This window comes from Hordeum vulgare, chromosome 6H, assembly GCF_904849725.1.
Source record: "Hordeum vulgare subsp. vulgare chromosome 6H, MorexV3_pseudomolecules_assembly, whole genome shotgun sequence".
Taxonomy (NCBI): domain Eukaryota; kingdom Viridiplantae; phylum Streptophyta; class Magnoliopsida; order Poales; family Poaceae; genus Hordeum; species Hordeum vulgare.
In genome coordinates, this window is record NC_058523.1 from 179,561,150 (window position 1) to 179,567,945 (window position 6,796).

Consider the following 6,796-nt stretch of genomic DNA (forward strand, 5'->3'; position numbering starts at 1 on the left):
TAGGTGCGCTGGAGGTGGCGAGAAGGACGGAGCAAGCGAAGGCAAGAGATTCGGCGAGCGTAACGAAAAACCCTCCCCGCTGGGATTTAAGTAAGGTTCCGACTGGGTCGCTAGCAGGTGGCCCTGAAACCTTATCCCCCGACCAACCGCGGCGATGTTAGTGGAGAGGTTGAAGGCGTGAGAATCGAGGCGTCAGGCGCTACTCGAGCGCGATGGCGTCATCCCCGCTGAGCGCGCGGTCCCGGAAAATCCACCGCTGTCAGTTGACTGGTCACGTCAGAAGATACCGCGGAAGCACTCGGTTTCCGACAGTTTGTTTCACAAATACTTCCACTCGGATCGTTGATCAGAAAAGATAAAATGGATCGAGGCAAGCAACGCCAAAGTCACATCCGTACCAGTCGGATCCAAACTTCAAGTATCGCTTCGTCATTCCAACCCCAATCCATTCGGGGACTAATGATGGGGTTATGGTCCTAGGGTAGGGTCATAGGCCTGCCCTGTAGGTCCTACCCAAGGACTACCCTTCATAAGGGACAAGGCCCTTAGTCAGTTCCGACTGAACTAAGAAGTTCCCATCATGCAGTCGGTGACAGATCTTCAACCATCCAGTCGGAGAAGAGCATTCGGAGCATATCAAACTAACCGATTGGATTCCACTCTGCGCATCGTAACCCCCCTGGGGAGAAACGGTCATACGTTTCACCACGCCTTTATTAGCATTTAAGACGTACGTTACCTGTAACGTAGGCATTTATTTGCCACTACTCCACTCCTGTGCACCGAACCGTTGTGGAGGGCAGCGAACTCTATATAAGCCACCCTCCCCCACTGGTGCAAGGGTTAGCAACTCATTGTATTCCATATTCCACTCGACAACAAGCTCCGAGAGCACTGAGACGTAGGGCTATTACCTCCACCGTAGAGGGGCTTGAACTCATACAACCTCGCCGTAGCTAAGGCTCTGCCCATCCTTTTCGTACCCTACACATCTACTGTCAGGCTTATACCCACGACACTCAGCTTGATCCAGAATACGCACGGGGTATTCTTGGTATGAAAGGTTATCTTGGAGATCAAGCGTTTCGTGGTCCACTTCACGGATAGGATCCGAAAAGCAATGCCTGAGTTATGAGACGTGGAAGACATCATGAACCTTGGAAAGATGCGGAGGAAGTTCCAACTGGTAGGCAACTTCTCCTCGTTTGGCAAGAATGCGAAAAGGCCCAATGTAACGAGGAGCCAACTTGCCCTTGATACCGAATCGATGGGTACCCTTCAAAGGTGTAACCCGAAGGTAAGCCTTCTCGTCAACTTCAAAGGTCACAGCCTTATGATGACGATCATATTGGCTCTTTTGACGAGACTGGGCGGTTTTCAACTTTTCACGAATAATGCGAACCTGCTCCTCTGCATCCTGGATCGTGTCCGGGCCAAAGAGTTGCCTCTCCCCGGTTTCTAACCAATTAAGAGGTGTTCGACATCTTCGTCCATAGAGAACTTAAAAAGGAGCTTTGCCCAAGCTTGATTGATAAATATTGCTATAAGCGAATACGGCGAATGGAAGGCACTTCTCCCAATTCATACCGAACGATATAACACAAGCTCGGAGCATATCTTCTAGGATTTGATTCACTCTTTCTACTTGACCACTTGATTCGGGATGGAAAGAAGTGCTAAAAGATAAGTGAGTCCCCATGGCATTCTGAAAACTTTCCCAGAAGCGAGAAGAAAAGATACTCCCACGGTCCGAGTTAATCTCCAGGGGAACACCATGAAGAGACACTATCCGAGAGATATATAACTCTGCTAGATGGCTAGCTGTTATACTCTCACGAACGGGAAGAAAATGAGCCACTTTGGAAAGACAGTCAATGACCACAAAGATAGCATTATTTCCTTTCTTGGTCTTGGGAAATCCGGTAATGAAATCCATACTAACTTTAACCCATTTCCATTCAGGAATAGCTAGAGGTTGAAGGGTGCTAGCAGGCCTTTGATGTTCTGCCTTAAGTCGACGACAAACGTCATAGTTAGCAACGAACTCAGCAATTTCTCTCTTCATCCTTGTCCACCAGAACCTCTGGCGTAGATCCTAATACATCTTAGTACTACCGGGATGAATGGTGAGAGGAGAATCATGGGCCTCCTTAAGGATTAACTGCCTTAGATGTGGGTTCTTAGGAACCACTAGACGATTCTGGAAGAACACAACACCTTGATCATTCATGGAAAATTCTTTAGCGTTTCCGCTAAAAATATTCTCCTTGATCCGTGATATACCCTTGTCATGCATTTGGCCAGCTATAATTTGATCCTTAAGAGTAGGCCTCGCCACCAGGGTAGAAAGGAATCCTTGAGGAACAATATGAAGATTCAACTTCCGAAATTCCTCATAGAGATGTGGTTGACCTTGTTGTAGCATCAAATTGTTACAATAGGATTTACGACTTAGTGCATCGGCCATAACATTGGCCTTCCCCGGGGTGTAAGTTATCCCTAAGTCGTAATCCGAGATCAACTCAACCCACCGTCTTTGCCTGAGATTCAAATCCGGCTGGGTGAAGATATATTTCAGACTTTGGTGATCAGTGAATATTTCACAACGATTACCCAAAAGGTAATGTCGCCAGGTTTTTAGTGCATGGACCACAGCTGCAAGCTCAAGGTCATGTGTGGGATAATTATCCTCATGTGGACGCAACTGTCGAGATGCGTATGCGATCACATGACGATCTTGCATGACAATGCAACCTAATCCTTGTCGCGAGGCGTCGCAATAGATAACAAAGTCCTTAGAAAAATCTGGTGGTAGCAACACAGGTGCAGAAGTCAGGCGTCTTTTTAGTTCCTGAAAACTATGCTCACACTGTGGTGTCCACTCGAACTTTTTATCCTTCTTGAGGAGTTCAGTTAGAGGCTTTGCAACCTTGGAGAAATTCTCGACAAAGCGGCGACAATAGCTCGCTAGACCAAGAAAACTCCTAACTTGCTTAACCAATTCAGGTTGAGTCCAATCAAGGACAGCTTAAACTCTCTCGGGATTGACAGCAATACCCTTACCAGAGATTACGTAACCTAGATAGGTCACTTCTGGTAACCAAAATTCACATTTTGAAAACTTGGCATAAAGGCGATGCTCTTGAAGTTTCATCAATACCAGCCTTAGATGCTCGACATGTTCTTGTTCGTTCTTCAAGTAGATGAGAATATCATCGAGGTATACCACGACGAATTTATCCAAATACTCCATGAAGATTGAATTCTTCAAACGAGAGAAGGTGGCTGGGGCATTGGTTAAACCGAAGGACATGACGGTGTACTCGTATTGGCCATAACGGGTAACAAAAGCCGTTTTTGGAATGTCCCCGTTCTTGATCTTGATTTGATGGTATCCCAACCTCAAATCCATTTTGGAGAAGACTGAGGACCAAGCGAGCTGATCGTACAGATCGTTGATCCTGGGGAGCGGATACTTGTTCTTTATGGTGACCAGATTAACTGGTCGGTAATCCACAACCATCCGATCCGTTCCGTCTTTCTTCTTGACGAAGAGGACGGGGCAAGCCCAAGGAGAAGAGCTAGGACGAGTGAAACCTTTATTCAAGGCCTCATCTAGTTGCTTCTTAAGTTCGGCTAGCTCCAGGGGTGCCATCTTATATGGTCTTCTGGCTATTGGGACAGTTCCCGGAACAAGATCTATCACAAACTCTACATCTCTGTCAGGTGGAATTCCTGGCAGTTCCTCTGGAAAAACATCCGGGAAGTCACGGACTACCGGAATGTCTTCAAGTTCCGGAAGAGGGTTGGCATTTAAGGAATAAAGTTGGCATTTGGCAACTCGAGTAGAGACATTTACTATCTCACCCGAGGGATGGGTAAGCTGGACATTTCTAGAATGAGTATCAATCTTGGCATAGTGAGCTGACATCCAGTCCATGCCCAAGATGATATTAATATCCGAAGATTTCAAGGCTATCAATGAGGCTAGAAAAACTAGCTTGTCTACTAGAATTTCATTGTCATAGGTTATCCTAGAGGTTTGCCATTTACTACCAGGAGTTTGGACAACCAATGGAATTGGCATATCACAAAAAGACATGTTATGCAACTGTGCATAACTTTCTGAAATGAAGGAATGAGAAGACCCAGTGTCAAAGAGAACAGACGCTGGGTGATGATTAACAAGAAGCGTACCCAGCATGACGTCGGGATCCTCTGCAGCTTCTTCTACTGACACATAGTTCACACGGCCACGTGCAGGAGTTGGCTTCACATAGTAAGCTTTGCCCGACTTGCCTTGCCCGACGGTCTTTCCGGGTTGCTTGGCACCCACATTTTGGGGACACTCACGGGAATAGTGCCCCGGTTCTCCACACTTATAGCATATCACTTGGTTGGCACGTGGTGCAGCATTGTTAGCTGGACCACCATAAGTTTTTGCTGGAGGGTTGGTCTGATTCGTCTGAGGCGCCATGTAGGATGGCCTCGGAGTGTATCTTGGCGGCAGAGAACTGTTCGGAACCCACAGTCTGCGTTTGGGAAACGTGGAACCAGGAGACGAGCCAAAGTCGCGGGAGTGCTTCCTTGTGGCTTCAAAGTCAGTATGACCAGTCTCGGCACTGATCGCCTTGTTGACCAGGGCTTGAAAGCTTGCACACTCGTGGAGGCGCAGATCACGACGAAGCTCAGGGCTCAGACCCTTACGGAACCTTGCTTGCTTCTTGGCGTCAGTAGACACCTCCTCTGTTGCATAGCGGGCGAGGTTACCGAACTCGCGGCTATAGGCATCCACAGACAACTTGCCCTGAGTGAAGGCACAGAACTCCTCTCTCTTTCTATCCATCAGACCCTCTGGAATATGGTGCAGACGAAAAGCTGCACTGAAGTCTGCCCATGTGGCTACTGGTTCAGCGGGACGCATGGCTTCAAAGTTCTCCCACCACAGATTGGCAGGTCCTTCCAGGAAATACCCCGCAAAGGTCACCTTGTCGGCCTCAGAGACATTGGCAGAGCGAATCTTGCGTGAGATGCTGCACAACCAGTCATCAGCGCCGAGGGGATCGACGGAATGATGAAACTTTGGAGGATTTAGCTTCAGAAAGTCGTTGAGGGACACTGCAGCATTCCTAGGCTGACGAGTCGTATTATGCTCAATGCGCTCTAACAGTCGGTTGGTCTCCCTTTTGTTTCTCTCTGCCTCAAGCATAACTTCCGCCAGAGAGGGCGGGTGAGGCGGGTCTTCCTGCGACGCTTGACTACCCTCACCTTGATCATGACCAGGGGCACGGTTCAACCTGGTGAACACCATCCTGACAAACAAACTCACAGCTTAGACCAATATCATATCAATACTAGCTATGGATTAAGAATGTACTGAACACACGGAATGCGGAAATGAATATCCGAATAGCATGGTAACAAGCAACTGCTATATATACACCATGGTTCATACACACCCTTACATAGTTCAGTACAACCTTAACCGAAGAGCAAACTATTGAAATTATGAAACTACTCATCAGAGGCTTACAAGCTTCCTATACATTATTTATCTAGGCCTCCGGAATTCATTTCACATCACAGGCATACTTCACAAGTCACGCAGGACTGTGAACGTACGGCTACTACCATACTATCCTTCCGCTCACAGCTCAGGCATCCGCATAGAACATCTCATAGAGATTACCTCCATGACCTGGAAGCTCAACCTGCGGATCAGGAAACACTCTAGCCTGAGATCCCTGGGATCCATATGGACACGGATGTGGCCTTGGTCCCCTGACTGGTGGCAAGAGGGGTCCCCGAAGAGGGGTGACTCCTCCTATAGCTGGCCAGTCAGCATGGGCCGGAAGATGGGTCCTAACAGGGTTCAACATCTCCATATCTCCGTACCCTGTCTGGACTACCGGTGCCAGCTGCGTCAAAGCCGTCCACAGACAGGCACGGGTAGCATAAAGCTACATGCAGAGAGCACGAGCATCCCTGTCTCTGTTCTCTAGCATCTCAACAGTGGACTGCAATAGTGGATCCTCCATAGAAGAATCAAAATAGACTCCACTCAGGTATCCCTCTTCACCAGGCTGAGAGACCGGAACATAGCAGAACTCTGAATTCTGCAGCAGTGCATGTCTCGCTCTCATAATGGTCAGCATTGAATAGGCAGCATCTTGTACTGCCATGTCAACAGTGACTCCCAACCAATAGGACCAATGGGTTGGCTCCTCAGCTCCAGGGTAGTCTGGAAATACCCTAACAGTGCAGATGTACTGGCTCTGGTTGAAGTCTCGGTACTGTTCCTCCACTGTGTACTCGGGGTACCAGCGTTAACCGCACACCGACATCACCCTGACCAGCATGGCCGTATGACCCGGCACATCAATGCACCTGGTTAGACGTACCACCTGACGAGAAGGACGGCCAGGCATCTGTAAATAGAGAATATTGCAAAAGCATTAGAGCTCCAAATGAAAAATTGGGCAGCATAACGACTGTAAATGCTCAAAAACAAATTTTGAGACAACCCAAAATGGAATAGCGTAACTACTCAACTATCAAGTTCAACTCTCTGATCATCAAACTTACTTCCTTTTCCTAGGAATGAAAGAAACCCAAATATCTCTTGACCTGTAGTCCTATAATCTACCGATCAGAAACACGAGCCTGGAAGAAGATGAGTAACCTAGTCCTTAATTCCCGTAGAAAAGACGAGGATGACCAGAATAGAATATCTTGAGAAGAGAACAAGAGTCTTATGTTCCCTTCCACAAACAATTCCCTTATATATAACTAAAGC